The sequence below is a fragment of the Musca autumnalis genome, unplaced genomic scaffold (genome assembly GCF_047663935.1).
Source record: "Musca autumnalis isolate F117 unplaced genomic scaffold, ASM4766393v1 scaffold_3, whole genome shotgun sequence".
Taxonomy (NCBI): Eukaryota; Metazoa; Arthropoda; class Insecta; order Diptera; family Muscidae; genus Musca; species Musca autumnalis.
Genome location: NW_027411866.1, coordinates 124169804 through 124192973, shown reverse-complemented (window position 1 = coordinate 124192973; position 23170 = coordinate 124169804). Strand labels below are relative to the sequence as shown.

Genomic DNA, 23170 nt, shown 5'->3' with positions numbered 1-23170 from the left:
TATTGCACATTTCTTCCCGACATAAATCAGTATCGGATATGGACACAATTTAAAAAAAAATTGGCACAAGTGCAATTGAGGATCATCATCAATAATTTTTCAAGCAGGTTGTGCTTGCGATCTTTTTCACCACGGTAAATTTTTTCGGAAATGCATAATGCCCAAAAAGCTTTAAATAACTATGCCGACACGAACTCAAATGGTTGAGGAACACGAAAACTTATGAATTGATTATCCCATTTGGCCGAAACTTTGCACATCGTAAAACTTCTTCCAAAATGTACATCAAGTTCAAAAAAGGTCTATATCGTACCCGTAGGTGGTACTTCCCTCACAATGGTTTACAATTTTGGCTTGTACTGTCAGAGATATATAGTGTTTAGATGGCAGGTCTATGTTTTCACCAAAACGGTCCAAAAGTTATAAGAGTCCAACGGTGGCCAACATAAACGGCTGGTGGTCCTGATTATCGAGATCAGTGACTGACATTGCTCCAACTTTTTACATCGTAATATTTCTCTCCGACGCACAGAGGGGAAATTTGTGTTAAAATATGATCAAAAGCCCTAGAAAGCTCATTTATAGTCGGATTGATATAAAATTTTGCACAAAGCATATCTTCTGTACAAGGATTAATCCTATAGAAAATAATGAAAATCGGTCCAGATTTGGATGCAGCTTCCATATATATTCCCATCTGATGTGAGATAAAAATGCACCAACATCACTGAAATTTGACACATGCAACCTGAACCAGCCTAAAAAACATTGAGCCAATTTTCAAACAAATCGGTACAGATGTATATATAGTCCAATATACATATATTTCATTCCAAATTTTATTTTTTGAAACTTGTCTAATTAAATTTTTCTCAATTTACATGAGAAAAGCCGTGAATATTTCTGAATAATGCAAACAATTTTGATAGGTGTTGGTTTAGTATGATAAATAAGAGTCCCGGTTATAAGGCGGAACAAAATTTAGTGTGAGTAAACCTTGCAATTCCATATAAAAATATTTCATATTTTAGTTGAGAAAAATTAGATTTTTTTCGGAATGGCGCAAATATGCGCAATTTTTTATGATTGAATCTGATATTTGAGACTCAAGCGCATAAAACATTAGAAGAAACTATGGTCGGGAAACGACGGGGAAATAGACTTTTTCACTATTGAAATTGTAGTAATCTTAAAAATTATCATAAAAAATTTTCATAAAGAGGATATGTATCACCAGTATTAAAGAGCGAAGATGTAAAATCAATCTAAAAATTTTAAATGCTAATCTTGTTCGGAGACTGTACAAAAACAATAAATTTTGAAAAATATAAATTTTCGCGAAAATAATGTTATTTTAATGTTCACCTAATTTCTTAGTTTTCGAAAATTTACTTTTTGTTTTCAGTATGGCTGTGTTCAATCGACTGCTGCATCGGATTGGTTAATCTTACAAAGTCGAGGATGTTTATATCATATGTCGAAAAGAGTCTGGTTGCCGTTTATCAACATTTTTTTCATAAAAAACGATTTTCATACTTTGAGTTTTGAGCAACTTTAGACCTATGTTTCCCCTCTGTGCGACGTACATCAAGCTCCAAGATGGTCTATATCGGAGAACACGACTCCCTCACAATAGGTCAAAACTTTGCTAAGAGCGGTTTAAAATTTGTTCTAGAATCATTTTCAAGGTTTTACCGAAGGTAGAAAAGTTCAAGACTTTGTTTAAATACAGTTTAACGGCTGTTTGAGGATCGTTTTGAAATGTTTACCAAAATACCCTTGTAGTCCTTTTTACAGAGATATAATATGTTTCGAGGTAAGTCAATGCTTTCCAACACAATGACCCAAAAGACACAACTTGTAGAGAAGTTGTACATGGCAGGAATGCTCAGTAAATGTCAGCAACTGTGGGTATTTTGTCACCGTTGAAAATTTGATGTTGCCTGGGAATGGAAACCGGGTGAACATACTATTGCACCACGGTGGCACCCAATTTTTTTAGTAGTCTTTGTTTTTTTAGTAGTCTTTTTTCTGTGTAAAATGTCTTAGCTAGTCTGTCAGTGTAATAATTATGACTAAAAATTTATACTCCATTTCCAAAACTTATTTTGTCACATACGAAGCTGCTATTTTTATACCCTCCACTATAATATGGAGGGTATAATTAAATTTTTCATTCCGTTTGTAACACATTGAAATATTCTTCGGAGATCCTTAGCTTCATTATCACACCGAAATGGTTAACGAAATCTTCGTTGGCGGTATAAAGCTTTTCCCCAGAATTTTGTCGGTATAGGCCCACGCCTTCATATGTATAGTCCCCATACAACGGTACCTCCCAATTTGCGATATTTTGAAGGTCGTGATCTTAATATTCCACCGAAATGGTTGATATTTGGTATTTAGTCTTCATTTGGAATATAAAACTTTCCATATGGAATTTGTCGGTATAGGTCCACGCCTTCATATAGCCCCCATAGAACGGTACCTGCCGATTTTCAGTAATTTGAAGGTTATGGCCGCAATAATCCATCGAAATGGCTGAAATTTGTTATTTAATATTCCACCGAAATAGCTGAAATTTGGTATTAAGTCTTCGTTGGTAGTGCAAAACTTTCCACCTGAAATTTGTGGGTATATTTCCACGCCTTCATATTGCCCCCATAGAACGATACCTCCCGATTTTCGGTATTTTTTTTGGTCTTCATTTGAGGAATTAAACGCTCCATATGAAATTTGTCAGTATGGGTTCACGCCTTTATATAGCCGCCATAAAACGGTATCACCAGATTTTCGGTATTTTGAAGGGTTTAGCCTCATTATCACACCGAAATGACTGAAATTAGGTACTTAGTCTTCGTTGGGGGTATACAACTTTCTCCCAGAAATTTGCATATATAGGTCAAAATTTGGTATTTAGTCTTTGTTGGTGGTGCAAAACTTTCCACCTGAAATTTGTGGGTATAGGTCCATGCCTTCATATAGCCCTCATAGAACGATACCTCCCGATTTTCGGTATTTTGAAGGTTGTGGCCACAGCAAACCCATCGAAATGGCTGAAATTTGGTCTTTAGTCTTTGTTGGAGGTAAAAGCTTTTCTTACTGAATTTCGTCGGTATAGGTCCACGTTTTGATATAGCCCCCCATAGAAGAGTAACCCCCGATTTTCGTAATTCTTAAGATTGTGACGTCAGTATCTCACCGAAAGGCTGAAATTTGTTATTTAGCCTTCCATGGGATTATAAAATATTTCAGAAGAGTGTTATCAGTATAGGTCGTCGGGGTCCTTTAACCCCCAAAGAATCTTAGCTTAATTTTCGGTATTTTGAAGGTTTTTCCGAAATATCGGAAATAGCCTCTTTGAGTCTGAAAACTTTCCGCCAGAATTTTGTAGGTATATATCGACGTTTTGGTATAGCTCCCGTGGAACGGTACCTCCAAAATTTAGGCATTTTATAGGTTAGCCACATTGACTTACCGAATTTGCTGAAATTTGGTATTTAGGATTCTTCATAAACTAAAGGAAACTAATTGTTCCATTTTACTTCAATGCAATTTGTGGTGGAGGGCCGAAATTAACACCGCTTTTACTTGTTACAATTAGGGATCTGTTCTTAGCAAAAAGCTTACTGATATATTTTTACTTGAACATATTGTCTGTTTTTTTTTTTATACATAAAATGTTTTCTAGCCTCTGGGGGAAATAATTTATTTATTGATTAGCCAACATTTATTCCCAAGAAAAAACAAGACACAATTTTTCTTACATGGACCACATCAATAAGTTTGTGGTATTGTATCCAATCTTTTAGCAATTCAAAACAAATAATATATTATTGAGTTAAGTTTACACTATAATCATTTTATTGGTTTGTTGAGTGGCTAAGAAAGCTTATGTGAAATAGCTGAGAACCAATTTAAGCGTTATTAGAGTACCCTAATACAATTGCAACCTGCTTTTTGCTTTCTGCTTTAACTGGAAATTGTTTTGAATGAAAAAAAAACTAAAATATTAAGAAACAGTTGTTTGAAATAGAAACAAAAATTGTTAAAATACTCTGTAGTGAAAAAAAACAGTTACTAGGACCGATTTCAACTGAACTACTACTGATGGACTGATGAACGAACAAATGTTCAACTATTATGTAGTTATTCTAAGTGTTCCCTGTTAGAGGTTGCAGGGAGAAGTGAGTGAGTCACAAGGTAAGCAGGCAAACATTTTAAAGGTTCGCAGCTGAGGTTTAGAGCGTGAAAACGTGACGATATATTTAACAGTTGTTGTTCACTGCCGCGAATGGGATACATGGTTAGTATGTAGTATGTTCATTCGGCGATCATAGAAGATTGAATAGTTTGTTTACAATTTTTCCTAGCTCTTTTTGCTTAACAAAATTTTTTTCCTCTGCTGTTTTTCATGTTTTCCTCCGTTAGCCTGTGCTGATATAAAACATTAACCAATGGTCCGAATGATTGTGCTTGTAGTTATTTGAAATACTTGGAGAGCTTTCTTGTTGTTGTTACTGTTGTTATGGGTACAGTTTTTCCGAATTGTTTTCTATAATTTTCAATTTAAATTAAATTTGGTGAGATTTTCCCAGGCATTAAAACGATTAGCTTACAAAATGACACACATAGCGTTTGCAGTTTTTTTTTTTTTTTTTTTTTTTTGCATTCACAGGCAATAGTAGCACATTTGGTGGATCCTCTCTCTATTGGCTATTATATGTCTTGCAACAATTATGGGATGTTCTTTCACCGAAGATAATATAATTGATGAAGTATTCAGCTGTTGCAGATGAAGACATTTCCTTAAAACCGAAAAGAGTAAAATATGGGAAGTAAAGATGATACAAAAATAGAAGATATTAGGAAATTGGATTTTTGTAACAACTTGTATTCGCTACCTTCATTACTGCCGTTCAAGTTTTTTCATGGGCAAGTCCATACTTCCTGTGAAAATGGCCCGAAAGCTGTAAAAACCCGCTAAGATACCATGTGTATTGGATGCAGAGCACGATAACTCTCCAACGGATAAACCAATTCGATCCAAAATTTGACAGTCGTAATTTTTTACTCAAACTTAAATCAAGTTCTAAGATAGGCCATATCGGCCCACTCTTTGAGTACCTCCGCCACAACAGTTTAAAACTTTTCGCTAAAATGTTGCACACGATAACTCTCGAAGGCAGTAACCGATTTGGTCCATACCTTGAACATATTTCTACGAGATACAGATCAGGTTATAGTATGGAGTTTATATGTCAACTCCTTCGGGTACCTCCCACACAAAATTTCGAAAAAGTGCAGTTTAGGACCTCCTCTCAAATCGTCTTTATTTTTCATGCAACAAGTTGCACTCAAGGCTCCTATTACGATTACGTTTTTTGAGTGGCAAGTGCATAGTTCTTGAGAAAATGACCCGAAAACCCCTACAGTCAATATATGTACCCAGCAAAATAAATTGGAAGTAGTGCAATGTAGACTAGTTCTTTCACGGCATGTTTTTATGCAGTTCAAACGGAGTCGTGAAAAAGGCACTCCATTCCTCACATTTTAACCGCATTTGGATGCAATCCAAAGAATCACATCCATTTGTCACATTTTAACAACATCCAAAGGCAGTTCAACGGAGTCGTGAAAAAGGCACTCCAATTCCTCACAATTTAACAGCATCCGGATGCAGTGCAAACGGAGTCGTGAAAAAGGCACTCCGTTCACTACATTTTATTAGCAGTTGTTAGAGATCCCTACATGTACATAAATCAGTTTGTACATCTCTACAGCAGCGGAATACATTTGTTAATACAAACTAAATAATATTTAATTTGTGAACATTTTTCCGGTAACTCACGAGAAGAAAATTTCCCAATGGAGTGTTGTTGGAGTACATGTCGAAATCTTAACTGGTGATGGGAAGACAATATCAAACCCATTTAGCGGATGAAACAAAAGCACTTAAGTTAGGATTAAATGAAAAGCGGGTGAAACACACATGTTTGCGATTAAATTCAATAGAGAATTTTCATAATTTTTGTTAATTTAATAAAGTTATTAATATTTTTGTTTTACACAAATAATAAATGCATTTTATTTTGTTATTCAAAACACGTGCTCCGGACTGCCTCCTATTCTACTCCAAAGGGTCAGTTAAAATGCAATGCCAAAGGGTCAGTTAAAATGCAGTGCCAAAGGTTCAGTTAAAATGCAATGCCAAAGGGTCAGTTAAAATGCGATGCAATGGAGTGCCTCTTTCCGGGGTCACTCCCTTGTAAAAACCATGAGTGAAAATGCATAATTTGATGCACTTCCAAATCACTTGTACATATCATTTAACTGCCTCTTTGGAGGCAAACTTTTCGCTGGGTAGTGATTGGAGCGTACGACAACTCTCGAACCGAATTCTGCGTTAGTTCACACTTTCATAATATCATAATATTTCTTCGAATATTAAATAAAATTCGAAGGTGGTGCTTCGGTACCTCCCCCACAACAGTTCGAATATATTCGCTAAAATGGTACGTGCGATATCTCATAAACGGAGCAGCCAACAAATTTGGTCCAAACTTTGGATCTCGAAATATTTTGTCCAAGCCTAGTTTATGTTCAAAAGTGGGTCCTATAGGTCCACTGCGTGGGATACCACCCACATAAATATCCAAAGTTTTTGTTTAGGTGCGGTTAAGTTTCTGTTCGAGGATCCTTTGGAAAATTTTACAGAAGATACTCCTCCAAGTGTTCATGTTTACACCGATAATATGTTTTTCGTGGACAAGTTCTTTCTTTAGGTACCTCCGCAGCAAAACTTTTGATATTTTAATCAAATCCATATTTTGTCGGCAAGTTCATACGCCCAACATTCTGAAACCCCCTAAATGCGTAAGATTTTTGGGAAAGAAGTGTTTCAATTCACACAGGCTGGGGTTATATCTTTGTCGGCAAAGCTGACTGATACTTTCTTACTTGTTTTACATATTTTAAATATAGCCCATCTTCGAACTTGGAGAACGGTGGAGAGTATTAAAATTAATCATTGTCAAAAAGCAATTTTTCAAAAATTAGCTTATTTCAATCTCCAATTGTTGGTGTTTCCAAGAATTTCCTTAAACAATGTAAATTAATAATGCCACCCAATTAGAATTCTCCCACCATTTTTTCGTAAACATTTGTATTTCTTTTTTCTTAAGTAATTTGTATTTGATTAATTTGATTAGTCATTTAAATTGTCATTCGGTTTAGATTTTCATTCCGGTTAAAGTATACCAACGACAACAACAACAACAGTTTGTGTTGTTAACAAATTATCCACGTTGTGTGAATTAAAAAATGATTTCTTGACATTTTGTTTGTCGTTTGGCGTCTACAGAAAACTTTGAATTCTTAAATTACTTTAGGGGCTAAACAACCGCTGAAACCAAATTACGTACATTTTTGAAATGTGCAACAAATTGTTTTCTTGATTATAGTATTGAATTCAAAAAAAGTTATTTTGTTTCTTGTTTTTGGCACTTTATTAACATGAAATAGTTGTTTGTTGATACGAGGAATATAAAGTAGTCCGAACAACAGGCATTGGGGGTTTTATTTCGTTGTTTTCGTTGTGAATTTAAGAGCCAATATGTCTGATAATTTGATAGAGACCATATATGTACAAACTTCAAAAGTGTCATGCGACAATAAATTATTTTGGCCACTTTAAAATAATTTGATTTTTTTTTTTAATTTTTGAGTTTTGCATAAAAATATTTCATTGTTATTTTTTAATAAGATTGGTATAATTATAAACTTACTGGGATAGGTCTATAGATATTTTAATTAAAATGATTCATACAATTACACAGATTTGATATTGCAACTAATTTCGACTTCAATCGATTTTCAATATAAAAAAAATAATTGCTTCTCAAGAAAACAAGCCCTTTACAATTACCGGTTATATGTTTTTTTTCTAATCTCAAGTTTTTTTACCATTTAATTGAGGCAATTTTACATAAATTATTTTATCGCAGAATTTACCTTGTTTCGAACGCTACCTACCCTACCGCCCCTCCCCCCGCAAGTAATAACTCAGCATTTGTGCCTATATATTTGCAATGATTACGAATTGTTTTGTATTTAATTAAAATACTTTAAATATTACATACATATGTACATACATAAGTCAATACAAACACTTATGACTGTAACAATATTTCATGCCTCAACACCATAACTAAACCGTCAAATGGCCAACAGTCAACTAAGTAACCTGGCTTGGCTAATAACTATGCTTAGGTGATTTGTATCTTACACACATAGAGAGATATAAACATTACGCCAGGTTGCGTTGTATTGTTTTCCGATTTGTGGTGGTTTTTTGTTTTTATTCACCTCCCACCTCTTTCCCTGTCCATTTTTATTTCCGAACCATGATCTTTCATTCTATAGATTTGTAAGTCATTCGGTTGAACGTCAATCGACGTGAACAAAATGAGCGAAAAAAATACAAAACACGACACACTGACAATCTCGCAGTCAGTTAATAGATTGTTGTTGGTGTACTGTAGTTTGCCAGGGTGAAAATTCTATGGACAGAAAGGTATATGAAGGTTTTCTGTCGAAAGAAGATCTACTTGAAGACTTCTATTAAAATATAGATTTTATCGTCTTTTGTGGAAAGGTCTTTTATGGCCATTTCAAAGATTTTCTATAGTTCTAACTTTTTAAAATATGTTATATAGACAGAAGACCTTTTAAAAGGCGTACACAGACCGAAGACAATATAAAGGTCTTCTATAAATATTCGCCCTGTTAAAGAATACCGCAGAACTCTTTATATATGTACATTAGGGTTATGACTTTTTTACAACCTCATATCCCTGTATCATAGCGTGATGAGTTTTGCCATAAGATTACAAAAAAATCATAATTATAAGGTGATTCGGTGAAAAAACCTCACGCACAAAATGATTTTAAAATTTGAATTTATCAAAATTATGGACAATTTTTTGAAGTCACTGTAAGCAGATATACAATTGAAAATAAACTTTAGAGTCACATGAGATAATTAAACTGACATAACATTTATTTGTCACTAATTTTCTTCAATTCTGAGAATCGTAAAAATGTCGTAATCGCTATTATTTAAAGATATAATTTTTTAACAAAAAACAAAAAATTTAAAATTTTTTCAAAGTGGTTTGTGCATGACCTTTTTCAATATTTGAATGAAATAAACATTATTATAGTCATTAGTAGGCTTATATTTATTCATTAGTGCAACAAAAAATAATTTTTGAAAAAATTTTTTTTTCCTTTTCATACATTTTTTCAAAAAATTATATTTTTAAATTCGATTTGTGCGTGAACTTTTTTTATATTTCAATGGAATAAACGATAGCGTAGTGATTATTAGGCAAAAGTTCATTCATCCCTGCTACAGGAAATCATTTTTGAGAAAAAATGTCAAAAAGTCATAACCCTAATGTACATATATAGACACTAGAACATTTAAAGGTCTTCTTTATAAAGAGTCCGTATAAAGCAGAGCTGCAAAATGCGAGTAGAGAGTGAAAATCGTTCGAAACTCTCACTTTTATTTGTCAATAGGGAGTACCACATAAAACAAAAAAGTGGAGAGTAAACTTCTTTAAAACTCTAGACTGGTACTCGCGAGACCAAAAAATCGACCAAATCGAAGCTCTATTGTTAGAGTTTGTAAGCAGAAAATAATGTTGAAAGTTTTTATAGGTAGATGTTCGTGTCAGTTTCTTATAAGAGGCTTTAATTGGCTGATGACCATTAGCATGTCTTCTACTGCCAGAAAATCATATAAAGGTCTCATACATGCAGAAGACCTTCTTCTATAGTAAGAATTCCATTTACAGGTTTTCTACAGACAGAAGGTAATTTTAGGAGAAGACACTCAATTAGCTAAAATACCAAGGGTATTCTATACTGAAGACCATTTACAGATTTTTTTACGGCTAGAAGACCATTTGTAGGTCTTCTACAGCCAGGAAACCATTTATAGGTCATCAATAGGCAAACGCCATTACCATTTAAGACCATTTACAGGTCTTCAACAGTCAGAAGACTATTTACATATTTTTCTTGTAAGACATTTACATAGGAAAAATACCCTTCAAGGGTCTTCTATATGCAGATCATCTATAGCCAGTAGACCATTTAAATGTATTTTATAGGAGGAAGGGTCTTCTACAGACAGAAGACCATTCAACCGTCTTCTATAGGCAGATCTTCTAGAGATTTAGGACCATTTAATGGCTTTATATAGGTATAAACATTTTCAAGGGTATAGACTGAACTTTTTTGTAAGGGCTGTACATAGGAAGAAGACCATTTGAGGGTCTTCCATTGGCAGATCTTCTTTGCATATCGTTGCAGGTCTTCTACAGCCAGGAAACCATTTACATATAATTTGTAGTCAGAATACCACTCCACGTTCCTCTACGCATAAGACCATGTAAAGATCTACTACAGCCAGAAGGCCATTTAAAGGTTTTCTTTAGGCAGAACACCATTCACAAGTCCTCTATAGACAGAAGGCCATTTACAGTTCTTCTACAGACTTCCTTAGATAGAATACCATTTACTGGTCTTCTACAGGCAGAACATATTTTTCTTGTAAGACCTTTACATAGTAAGGAGACCATTTAAGGGTCTTCTACAGGCAGACCTTTTATAGCCAGAAGACAATTAAAAGTATTCTACAGACAGAAAACCATTCAAGCATTTTCTATAGACAGATCGTCTACAGCTTTATGACCATTTAATGGTTTTATATGGGCAGAACAGCTTAAGGCTAATAGTGTAGGACACCGTTGGTCCATTGTGTTCACCCTGAATAAGTTTGAAGATGATGATCATGAGAGAGTTTTTATGGTTATTACTTATTGGATTGAACATGGAGAAGGAGTTTCCAGAGCTTTGTCGCGTTGTTCGTCGATGGTTTGAGCTGAAAATAGTTAACTTCTTTCTACAGTAAATTTAGTTGTTATGCATGTTTGCTAAGCCATAATAGGTGCGCTAGGTACTTGGAAAATTAACAAATAAGAACAGTGTTAATATCAGTTGGGCCTCACTTTTTGTACCCTCCACTACGAAATATATTGAAATAAAATGGAAAAAAATAGTTTTCTATCATTTATGAAAGTACTAAGCTTTTCCGCCTTTCAATCTTAGAATTTTCCGTACCAAAATGTATCGCTATAATTATTGTGCATAACCATAATCATAAATAAATGGCAAATTAGAGCTATTTTGGTCGAAAAAATTTAGCTAAAATCCTCAATGTCTGAACTCTTGGCTTTTTTTGTATGAAAAATAAGCTAGAATCGTCAAAATAGCAAAACTCGGAATGTACAGTTATGTGGAGGCCAAACCAAAATTTTGACCTATGTCAACAATTTTTCTTGGAGTTGTCTGACCTCTGAGAACCATAAATGTGAAATTATTGCTAATTTAGTTTGAAAAATTTGGATAAAACCTTACAACTACCGAAAATCGGGCGGAAGGCCTAGGACCAGTACTGACACATTTGTGGGGATAAGATTTGTAGCTCCAAAGAAGACTAGATACCAACTTTCAGCCATTTCGGTGTGATAATGAGGCTAAAACCTTGAAATTCCAAAAATTGGGAGGTACCGTTCAATGGGGGACCAAATTAAAGTTATTTCAGTGTGACAATAAGGCTAAAACCGTCACAATACTGAAAATCGGAGGGTACCGTTCTATGAGGGCCTATACTGATAAATTTTGAGGAGAACGTTTTCTAACACCGAAGTAGCCTAACCAGTAAATTTGAGGTATTTCGAAAAGATTATGTCGCTAAAACCATCAAAATACCGAAAATCGGGAGGTTTCGTTCTCTGGGGGATATATAATATAGCCTAAAATAAGACTAAGTACCAAATTTCGGCGATTTCGATGTGGTAATGAGGCTAAAACCGGTTAAATACCGAAAATCGGAGGGTACCGTTATATGAGGGCTCTATCAAAACGTGGACCTATATCGACACAAATACTGCAGAAAATTTTTTTTAGCCGAAAACAATACTAAGTACCAAATTTCAGCGATTTCGTTGTGATAATGAGGCTAAAACCATTAATATACTGAAAATCGGGAGGTTTTATGAGGGCTATATCAAAACGTAGACCGATATAGCCCATTTTCTATACCAAATATCTAGGTTCCACGAACCATCTGCGATGTGCTTTCTCGAGGTAGATCTCAGGAAATTTGTCGATGTAGTAGCACACTGGTGAGGAGTCAAACGAACCCTCCCCCATGTTTTGGGTACCTACTTTGTGTCTTATGGCTTCTTCTCAGCCTTTTTCATGACTTAGCCGCCTAAGGTTAGGATGTATCCTTATTTGAACACGAGGTCCCCTCAGTCGTCACTTCGATAAGAGTTCCTCCTGTTCCCTCTTAGTTGCGTGAGGATAGTGCCTTCGTCATAGCCAAGATGTTAGATACTATCACCTGAAATTCCCTTACGCCGATTGTGTTCGGTTCTTTATATTCTAAACAGAATATGGCTTATGAGCGTTTTATTGATGAATGTTTCCACCTTACCATTTTTCTTCTCCACTTTTTTTTGCCTGAGAAGTAAGGGGTTTGACTGATTTTTCCGACGCTAAAACGTCCGGTCATGTGGGATAGGTATGTTCAACAACTTTTCTAATTAATTGGGCTACAGTATCATGACTGGAGTTAGAGTCATGTCCATGGCTGCATACTCTTCCTGTCGTGATAAATAATCCCAAATGTCGTCAGTGATGTTCTCTTCCCTGAGAGTTAAGGGAGCGTTTTCCTCAATGAGATTGAGGAGTACCCGTTCTGGGATGTCGTACCCACCCTTAGGTACAGGCCGTTTCTTTGTCTTACCCGAACTTGAGCTGCTAGCGACAGCAGTGAGGGGTTTGCAATAATCAGGGATAGTGAAGTTGATTCATATGTAGAAGCGAAGACTGAGGGTATCAAGGCTGTTTACATCAGTCGAATATTTGTGTTATTGGTATTTGGTTGCATTTTAGCAAAATTTCGTATATTCATGAGATATTGGTTAGCGGATGTATTGAGGTTGAAAGCGGCATAGCCTCCTGACATGACAACTTGTTTAGTAGAGGCAACCATGTATCTACTAGGATCCGTTCAAAATACATTTAGTTCCTTACTGCAAACCTGGATATAGTACACATGTAGAAGCGAAGAATGAAGGTGTCAAGGCACCCACATCAGTCGAAGATTTATGTTCGGTGCATTTGAGTTTATTTTAGTAAGAGCTCGTGAGATATTGATTAATGGAGGGATTGACCTCGGCATAGCCTCCTTACAATGGAAATGACTTGACAATTAAGCCTACTACTCGCTGAGACGCCCAGATACCAACGAAGCTTTGTTCAAATACAGTTGAAAAACAACAACAACTTGGTTGCTTAACACCCGAAGTAAGGGGATCCGTTTTAAGGTTTGAGATCACTACTTGATATATCACGAATATTGTCAATTACTTCATATTCCATTTCAGAAAAAAGGGATAATTTTTTTCGCGCTACATTAACGATTTTTGATATGTAGGTTAAGAAAAATCTGGTCGCCAGCCAATTTTTGGTTGTTGCGGACAAAAGTTATGGCGCTTTTATTTCGCTTTTTAAAAAAGAAAATATTATAAAAACGCTAATTATTTTAATGAGCACAATTGTTACAAAAAAGTTCTTTAGAAGTGAGTTCAGCGAGTAGATTGCATAATACCTGCAAAATGTTACACAGAATTCGCGGAATGTACATAAAATTGATAAATTATTGAATATAAGTCAACTTTCTTCAAAATTAAGGCCCATTTAGTGGTCATAAAATTACATAAAAATTGTTCGTTGATCAAAACTTCACGGCGAATCAAATGAGACTACAATCATACAGATTGGTGTTATAGTTTCGATGTTACAGCCAAAATAAGCACATATGTATTTTGGTCAGAAAAATAATTTTTTGTTTGAATAAATATTTTTTCATATGCATTATGTAGTAGAAAATATTGTAAAAACCTATAGGAATACTTCCTCCATTTTGCTTAAATCTCTCCCAATAAAATAGACGCATTTTGCTTTATTGACATTCATATTAAAGCTTTCCAATTAGGGAAGGTAATTGGGTTTATGAGGATATATCTCAAAGCTTCTGAAATGGAAATAGAGGTCAAATAACCCATTTTAATTTATATGCATTTTAAAATACGTGTAAATCGCGTAATTATCAAAATCATTTTGTCCGCATGTGATTTTCATGTACACCAAGACCATATCTTTTAATTTGTATATATTTTTCGAAATTTAATTTAGAGGCTAAGATGTAGCATCGGCTGCATCTTAGGACTAAAATACCTATAAAATATCGCTAATTTACGCAAAGTGAATACAATTTTTGTCCGCATCCGATTTCAGTGTCCACCATGAAAATCTTCACCGATATATATCTATTTAAAGGCGATCAATCAAGAACCGTGGATGTAGCATCACACACTATTTTCCTTCCTTATCAGTGAAGTTTTCAAATCTATGTTTCCGCTAAAACGAAGATGCTGCACTAGTTTTTTTATTGCAGTGGAAACGATCCGCAGAAAACGCGATAAAATACGCGATATTTTCAAAAACAATTTTAGGTGATTTTTCTATTTTGGAATTTCTCGTAGATGGATTTTCATGAGGAATGATTTATTGGATCCGGAACGTAAAAAACTAAAATGTGCAATGGAGTACGAAGTATTCTAGAGACAATTACAAATATTAGACCCGAAAAATATGATTTTTAGAAAAATGTTCGCACAAAATTTCCTCATTTGGATGTAGATTTCTATGAAGCTGTGTAGACTACATTCACAATATACGTATCAAATAACTCAAAATCGCAAGTATTACAATCCTATATATTTTTTGAAAAACCTGTATGCGGAATAAAATTAGAATACAATTTCAAAAAACACTATAAATTTGGCTTCAAAATGTCAGCATCATTTAATGGTAGAAGCAGTTCAAATTTTGAAAAGTAATACATTAGTAAGATGATCCTTATTTAGTTTGCTTCTACTTTTACTTTGGCAGGAAAATCGAGAGAAGTGTGGTTTACTCACAAATCGAGAGGAAACAAAAAAAGACATGGTGGCTTCAACACATTTTTACCCATTTTTTAACATAAATATAGACACAGCTTCCACGCAAATTATCTTTTAAGGCCAATATTTTTTGCCACGTCCAAAAACATTTCATTTTATCCAAAAATATTTAATTTGTATAATATACAATCACAAGTCGCGTGTTCTAAAAGGGTAAACCTTGGCTTCAGCTATGTTAAATTTTCAAAAATATTGGTGATATACATATCGCTCATTTACTCAAAGAGTGGCATAACTCAAATAATGGGTTTTTGGGGTTAGCAATTTCTAGTTTTTTACGACTTCTACTTTATCTTGTGACTAACGTCTTAAGACAAGTAAGGCTTTTAAAGGTCTCCCCCTTTTCAAACGACATCTACATAAAGGTATTCCAACGACAAAAGACCGTTGTCAAGCTAAACTATATGTTGGGGATAGTTTAAAGGTCTTCTTCTATGGATAGGCCCGTCATGGATAGAAGTGCTTTTATAGGTCCTCCCTAGATCTTTTAAAGGTCAACTATTTTAATCTTTTTACTTTGGCCATCAACATGGGGTTCATGGTTGAATATGATTAACCTTAGAGTAGTTCTTCTCTAGACTCCAAATAAACCCCTGTGCTTCCTTCAAAAAACACAACAACAATCTGCCAGCTGTATACAAAAGACAAAATTGTATAGATAGACAATCTTATTAACATTATTAACTCTATGTTTTTGTTGTTGCTATTATGGTTGTTGTTGCTTATATAATTTTGTGTAATTGTTGCACAAGTGGCGGCGGTCTTGCTTATTTGTTATTTATATCCCTGTTTGTTTCTTCTATGGCTAACAGCTTCTCTCATTGTTCTAGTCTGGCTTAATGATGTTGTGATGGTAGTGGTGCGGTACTGGCGGTTTAGAGTTCTGAATTCTGATAGTCGTTTGACGTTTGTATTTTTTATTATTTTGGAACGCAACTTATGCACAAGTTTGCGCTTAGAACTATTCACCAACAACAGCGGAATAAAATATATAATGTTGTTGTTGCTGTTTTTGTTTTGTTTTATTATGCATTCTAGAGAAACGTAAGAGAGAAGAAAAAAATGTAGGAACAAATTATAAAAATAACAAATTAGAAAAAAAATAACACAACAGCAACCAACAAATGCCGCATAGAAGTTTTTTCCTGTGTTCAAGGTCATGTTTGACACGACTTTTGCTTCAATCTCGAACTCACTTGAATCTTTCTCTGTAAAAAAATCCAATCTAAGCTGTTGTTGTTTTTTTTATGTATGTGAATACCTACATTGTGAGGCTTAGTGAATAAAAAAGGGGTTTCAGAGATGCCAGCGGGGTGTTTTCACTTATCAAGATTTGTTGTTGCCTGCTAACGGCTGACGTTGCCATTTTTTGCCATGGATATTATTCAAGAAAATGTTTGCTAGTAACGATCGCTATTAGAATCCAAAATGCGTTCTTTTAAGGTCGGAGCGAACTAGAATCCCAAATAAAATTTCAAATTTCTTCGTTGTTCGAAACATCGGTATTGTGGAGTAGAAGTTTGTAAGTTAGACCACGTTTTGAGGGATAAGGGTCTTCAGAGAAATGTCTTTAAAAAATCCACGTTTTGTGGTATAATGGTCTTAAGAGAAATGTCTTTAAAAAATCCACGTTTTGCGGTATAATGGTCGTCAGAGAAATGTCTTAAAAAAAATCCACGTTTTGTGGTATAATGGTCGTCAGAGAAATGTCTTGAAAAAAATCCACGTTTTGTGGTCCCAGCAAAATTTGAAGGAAGGGGTTCCATGAGATGACGTGATTTCATGGCATCTTTTGCATTGGTTCAAACGAAGTCGTGAAAGATCCGATATTTTCATTAGCATTTGGACCAATGCAAACAAAGTCGTGAAAGACCGGATCTTTTCATCAGCGTTTGAACCCATGCAAAGGAAGTCGTGAAAGATCCGATCTTTTCATCAGCATTTGAACCCATTCCAATAGAAACGAATTTTGTGTTTTTATTTATACACATTTTTCTAAATACATACGATTAATTACTTACACTTCGGAGACTCGAAAGCACAAGCAACGTTGTTAAAACTCTCGTCGTAATGATAATGTCATTGCAAAGGGTTGGTGAAAATGACATGCCAAAGCATTGGTGAAAATGACATGTCAAAGCATTGGTGTAAATGACATGCTTTGAATCCAAAAATGAATAGCATCTTTTGGGGTCCACGTTCATATAAAATTCATCGATGAAGATGCTAAAAAGATGGCATGCCAGGTCACTTGCACCCATGATTGCTGGGGTATAATGGTCTTTAGAGAAATTTCTTTAAAAAAATCCACGTTTTGTGTTGTGGTGGTCTTCAGATAAATTTCTATAAAAAATCCACTTTTTGTGTTGTGGTGGTCTTCAGAGATATTTCCTTAAAAATTCAAGTTTTGTATTCTGTTGGTCTTCAACGTTTTTTGTTGTGGTGGTCTTTAGAGAAATTTCTTTAAAAAATCCACGTTTTGTGTTCTGTTGGTCTTCAGGTAAATTTCTTTAAAAAATCCACGTTTTGTGTTGTGGTGATCTTCAGAGAAATTTCTTTAAAAAATCAACGTTTTGTGTTCTGTTGGTCTTCAGGTAAATTTCTTTAAATAATCCACGATTTGTGCTCTGTTGGTATTCAGGTAAATTTCTTTAAAAAATTACGTTTTATGTTCTGTTGGTTTACAGGTAAATTTCTTTAAAAAATCCAAGTTTTGTGTTCTGTTGGTCTTCGTAAATTTCTTTAAAAAATCCACGTTTTGTGTTTTGTTGGTTTTGAGGTAAAATTTATTTAAAAATCGAAGTTTTGTGTTCTGTTGGTCTTCAGAGAATTTTCTTTAAAAAATTCATGTTTTTTGTTGTGGTGGTCTTGAGAGAAATTTCTTTAAACAATTCATGTTTTTTGTTGTGGTGGTCTTCAGATAAATTTTTTTAAAAAATCTAAGTTTTGTGTTGTGGTGATCTTCACAGAAATTTCTTTAAAAAATTCACGTTTTGTGTTCTGTTGGTCTTCAGGTAAATTTCTTTAAAAATCCACCTTTTGTGTTCTGTTGGTTTGAAATTTCTTTAAAAAAAATCCCCATTTTGTGTTGCTGTGGTCTTCAGAGACATTTCTTTAAAAAATCCACGTTTTGTGTTCAGAGAAATTTCTTTAAAAATCCACGTTTTGTGTCGAGGTGGTCTTCAGAGAAATTTCTTTCTTTTTTATTTCAATTTTCCTTCATTCAAGTTCAGAGGTCTATGTGGTCTTTTTCGAACTATTGTTTGCCTTATATAATAACCATTTTTTTCTCTCGATTCCAGCCATGCTTTTTTTCAATTCAATTCAATTTGTATGCCTCCTCAACTGGAACAATAAGGAATTTACAAATGCCCCCAAAACAACGAACAAAAAACCCCAACTTAAATATCCCAAATATACAAAGTCGTTATACAAATTCCACAAATTTTAGACAATAACTGACATATGAAGCGATAATTTTCGAAATGTACAAATTCCAAACATGCAGCGATAAAAACAATTTCATTTATGTGAACAGCAAAGTGTTTACAATTCATATTTTTATGGTCTCGCCAACCTGGATCGGACAACTGCTGGCCACAAATGTGTTGTGGTGAAAATACATACAAGCAAACGGAACACCACCCGACTAAAATAAGCCGATATTAAGGCAAAAAAGCAAAGAAAACTAAAACAATTTCAAGCTATAGCTGCTTCACGAAGTGGCCAATAGCACCACCACCTTTTGTCCAGCTAAATGAATGAATTTGCAGTACCTGAAACACTAATAACCGCAGTTGCATGTGGCAAAATTTTGAGATACGTTGCAGTTGATAGTAAGTAGTTGGTTGTGCTTTCCTAATATTCGTGCAGCTTGGCGCGTGAATTTATCCGTTTTAGATTTTTCTCAATGGCATTTTGTTGCAAAGAAACACAACAAAAGAAAAACCAAATGAACGGTCATAATAAAATAACAACAAATATAATATGAACAAATTCGGGCTTTGCTCATTCATAGTCAGTTGATTTTTTAATAGTATTTTTTAATTTTGTTTTTTTTTTTCTTCAAGAGAATTAGCAAACTGCTGGTCAATTGGTTGGCATTTCTTACAGCAGTTCCACCGCGGCAGCAGTAACCGTGTGGCATCTGAGATAAATTTACATGAATCGCTTTATCATATGCAACTTGGCCAGTCAGTTACTTAGCCAGCAAACAAGCAACATGGCAATCACACACAAGGCGTGTTTACACAGCCCACCACTAACCAATGGCTTAGAAGAAATCGTTGAAAATTATGTGCACCACTTGGTTATTTTTGCAAAATTCCTCAAGCTTCGCGTTTACATAGAAGTCCTTTTTTCTACTTTTGTTGGGGTTTTCTATTAAAAATATCATGTTTGATTACTTGTTAAGATAATATGAATGGAGCAAACTATGGTTGTTCTTGTTGCTGTTGTCCATTCATATTTTAACGCAGTGGCATTTACACAAATACTTTAATAATGTCGAACATTTGCTATGATCCAAAAAACGCACAGATGCATGCATTCGCATACAAATCAACACCCAGAGGTATTGGGTGGAAAATCAAAAGACATTTCCTTTTGCATACACCGTAAGGAAATTTTCAATCATAACTGCGAGATCCAAAGAGGAACGTATTTTACTCGATTTCAAGGGTATATAGACGCAACCTTTCTTACAAAAGGGGCTATAGAAGCAATTTTTCTTGCGGAAAGGGTCTTAAGAAGCAACCTTTCTTGCAGAAAGGACCTATAGAAGCAGCCTATCGTGCATAAAGGGTATATAGAAGCCAACTTTCTTACAGAAAGTGCCTATAGGAACACCCTTTCTTTGAGAGGCACCCTTTCTTTCAGAAAGGGTTTTAGAAGCACCCTTTCTTTAAGAAGGGTCTTTAGAAGCACCCCTTCATTCAGAATGGGTCTATAGAAGGGACCATTAGAAGCACACTTTCTTTAAAAAAGGGTATTTAAAAGAACCCTTTCCTTCATATAGAATCACCCTTTCTTTCAAAAAGGGACTATAGAATAACCCTTTCTTTCAGAAAATGTCTTAAGAAGCACCTTTCTTTCAGAAAGGGTCCATAGAGGTAGCCTTTAGAAACACCGTTTTTTCAGAAAGGATCTTTATAAGCACCCTTTCTTTCAGAAATGATCTTTATAAGCACCCTTTCTTTCAGAAATGATCTTTATAAGCACCCTTTCTTTCAGAAATGATCTTTATAAGCACCCTTTCTTTCAGAAATGATCTTTATAAGTACACTTTCTTTCAGAAAAGATCTTTATAAGCACCTTTTCTTTCAGAAAGGATCTTTATAAGCACCCTTTGTTTCAGAAAGGATCTTTATAAGCACCCTTTCTTTCAGAAAGAATCTTTATAAGCACCCTTTCTTTCAGAAAGGATCTTTATAAGCATTCTTTCTTTCAGAAAGGATCTTTATAAGCACCCTTTCTTTCAGAAAGGATCTTTATAAACACCCTTTCTTTCAGAAAGGATCTTTATAAGCACCCTTTCTTTCAGAAAGGATCTTTATAAGCACCCTTTCTTTCAGAAAGGGTCTATAGGGGCAGCTTTAGAAACACCGTTTTTTCAGAAAAGATCTTTAGAAGCACCCTTTCATTCAAAAAGAGTTTTTAGAATCACCCTTTCTTCCAGAAAGCGTTTTAAATGCACCCTTTCCTTCCGGAAGGGACTATAGAATCACAATTTCTTTCAGAAAGGGACTATAGAATCACCCTTTCTTGCAGAAGGGGTCTATTAAAGCACCCGTTTCTTTCAGAAGGGATCTATAGAATCACTCATTTTGCAGAAAGGATCTACAGAAAGGGTCTATGGAAGCAACCTTTCTTTCAGAAAGGGTCTTTAGATGCACCCTTTCTCATAAAGGATCTATAGAAGCATCCTTTTTCAGAAAAGATCTATGGAAGCACCCTTTTTCATAAAGGATCTATAGAAGCACCCTTTTTTTAGAAAGTTTCCTTCTGACAGAAAGGGTATATAGAGTCAGCCTTTAGAAACACGCTTTCATTCAGAAAGGGTATAAAGACGCAGCCTTTAGAAGCCGCATTTATTCATAAAGAGTATATAGAGGCAGCCTTTAGAAGCACACTTTCATTCAGAAAGGGTATATAGAGTCAGCCTTTCAGAAAGTTTCTTCAGAATCACTCTTTCTTTCAGAAAGGGTCTTCGTAAGCAACCTTTCTTTCAAAAAGGGTCTTTAGATGCACCCTTTTTTCAGAAAGGGTTTTTAGATGCACCATTTTTTCAGAAAGGATCTATAGAAGCACCCTTTTCAGAAAGTATATATAGAAGCACCCTTTTTCAGAAAGGATCTATAGAAGTACCCTTTCTTTCAGATGGGGACTATAGGAGCATAATTTTTTCAACTAGGACCTGTAGAAGTACCCTTTCTTTCAGATGGGATCTATAGAAGCACCCTTCCTTTCACAAATTGTCTATAGAAGCACACTTTCATTGAGAAGGGGTCTATAGATTCACCCCTTTTTCAGAAAGAATATATCTTTCCTTTCTTCTAGAAACGATCTTTAGAAGCAACCTTTCTTGTAGAAATCATCTCTAGAAGCAGCCTTTCTTTTAGAAAGAGTCTCTAAGAGCAACCCTTCTTTCAGAAAAGGTCTTTAGAAGCACCCTTTCTATCAGCAAGGGTCTATAGAAACACATTTTATCAGAAAGAGTCTATAGAAGCATCCTTTCTTTCAGAAGGGGTCTATTAAAGCACCCGTTTCTTTCAGAAATGATCTATAGAAGCACTCTTTTTTGCAGAAAGAATCTACTGAAGCACTGTTTCTTTCAGAAAGGGTTTATGGAAGTAGACGTTCTTTCAGAAAGGGTCTCTCAGAAAGGAGCTAAAGAAGCACCATATAGAAGAACCCATGCTTTCACAAAAGGTGTACAGAAGCACCCTTTAAGTCATAAATTTAAAACATACCCATTATTTTACTTTCTCAGTGTAAGCTCATCACTAACCTCACAATCTATGGCTACAAATCAAACCACAGCTCATTTATTTTCTGTTACGCTTTCTTCTTTGTTTTGTTTTCTTTGTGTTGCTTGCCTATAACAAATTTATCAATTTGTGTATCTTTTTGTGTAAATATCTTTACACTTACAGCATGTCAATTAAATAATTCATAAATTTTTTTGTTGTTTGCACCACCTTTCGCACAAGCGTATTTGGTGCGTTTCTCACTACTGGACATGTGCGAGCTTTTGAAGAAAAATTTTTCATTTCATATCTATGATCCGCAAAAAACGCAACAACAAGTAAGCAAACATGTGTATCATTCGAAGTTGGTTTTAGATCTTCACAATACTGTGTAGCCGCAAACTAACTCTCTAACCACAAATATTATTTCCTAGCTTAGTTTTCTCGTTTGATTAACAACAACAACAAAAGACTGGAAAAGAAAAGCCGTGAACACAAAATGTGGTGGTCATCAATGATATCAACACGTGCCTTATTGATATCGTTTTATGGTCAACTCGTTTGTTGGTGACAAATAGAAAACGAAAAAAAAATAGTATGAAAAACTACGGCATAAAAGCAATCCTGTTTTGATTTGTCAATTGTTAATAGGAGATCCAAGAGAGAAACAGGGAGATCTCGTAAAATGGGATTTCTGGGTTTTCATTCAGAAATACAATTGAGGGCTTGTGAAAATATATAGTTTAGAGCACTATTCAAAGCTTAAATCCCTAAGAAGCAAAACATTAAACTTGTCGCATATATCTGATCAACCAATTTCTGCAAGAGTACAAACGGTGCAGAAAAAACTTAACCTTGGCTCATTGAAGGAACCGCTTGACAACACCAAGGTAAAAGGCGAATGAATGTGCAATGAGGTAAAAAACCTCTATAAACTGTAAACAGAAATCAAAGGCCGTATTGGTTACTACAGGGGCAATCCTACTTGTGTCATCCAAGCGAAGAAAAGATATGGAAAAGACTACGTCCATA

The 23170-nt window shown here is 34.8% G+C and overlaps 1 protein-coding gene across 14 annotated transcripts in view; it reads left to right on the top strand.

The window, feature by feature from the left end:
- Nucleotides 1–23170, top strand: part of mamo (maternal gene required for meiosis) — a 698235-nt gene that overhangs the window by 499364 nt on the left and 175701 nt on the right. Inside the window, exon 1 of one of the 14 annotated variants that reach the window (XM_073974317.1) lies at nucleotides 18725–19006. The exons of the other annotated variants lie outside the window; for them this stretch is intronic. The gene's annotated coding sequence lies outside the window, so the exon portion shown is untranslated. Of the gene's footprint in view, nucleotides 1–18724; nucleotides 19007–23170 lie in introns of those variants that run through there. 14 annotated transcript variants of the gene reach the window in all.